This window comes from Nanorana parkeri, unplaced genomic scaffold (genome assembly GCF_000935625.1).
Source record: "Nanorana parkeri isolate BGI_ZX_2015 unplaced genomic scaffold, ASM93562v1 scaffold135, whole genome shotgun sequence".
In the NCBI taxonomy this organism is placed as follows: Eukaryota; Metazoa; Chordata; class Amphibia; order Anura; family Dicroglossidae; genus Nanorana; species Nanorana parkeri.
In genome coordinates, this window is record NW_017306403.1 from 546,304 (window position 1) to 547,198 (window position 895).

Sequence of the window (895 nt, forward strand, 5' to 3'; positions counted from 1 at the left end):
GAACAAATACAAATCCTTTGGCAGGTTAAACAGCTCCCGTATATGTATCTCATCAGAAAATGTAACTGTGTGCCCGCAGCTTCCATGCCTATTGCTCGCTTTATTATGGTGGGGCATTACTTTTATGACCAAACCTCCATAACCTGCAAAGTGACCAGTCTGCCTGGCAAGGCATGCTGGGTCTAGTAGTTCCTCAACAGCCGATACATTTCTTCTGTTCAGGGAAACATAAAAGGTAAAACTGTGACAGCTCCTGGCTCGGGAGCCATACATCTGAGAGAGAAATTCAATTACATCCGTGTGGACTTGGTGAAATCTTCCCAGCAGCTTCCTTGTCGCTCCCGCTATCTATAGCTCTTCTGGAGGAGGCACATTTATTTATATATATAGATTTCTATATATTGGGGGATTTTTTGTTTAATCTCCTTCGCAGTGCCAGCTTTGTTCCCCACCACCCGGGCCCCTGGCAGTTGGCAGGGTTGCGACCCTTTCGTTACGGTTAGACAAATAATGGGCAATTAGGCTCTCGCTGCAAGAGACTTCACAGGCTCCCCTGTCCTAGTTTCTCGCCCACATTTCCTCCGAGTAATGAGACACCCCGCGTTTTCTCTGCCTCGACTTCTCCCTTTTTCTTCGGCTAACATTGGAGAAAAAAACACCCCGTGTTTGGTCCACCTCAGAGGACTGAAGTTATAAATGGAAGGAAGTCATCGTTTAAATGCTGCCTATTAGTATATTGTATCCTGAACCCGAATCCCCGAGGAACGGACTTTGATGCCAGATGTACCAAATGAAGAAGCTGAGCTACAAACCATCGTAAGCAGTTCAAGCTGACAAAGTACAATCTGATGCACGAGTGCGGGGGAGAGGGGACATAAGAAGGGATGGAGGGGGG

At 47.0% G+C, this 895-nt stretch overlaps 1 protein-coding gene across 6 annotated transcripts in view; it reads right to left on the minus strand.

Moving 5' to 3' along the window:
- Positions 1-895, minus strand: part of PLXNA1 (plexin A1) — a 293,334-nt gene that overhangs the window by 42,600 nt on the left and 249,839 nt on the right. The window lies entirely within an intron of this gene.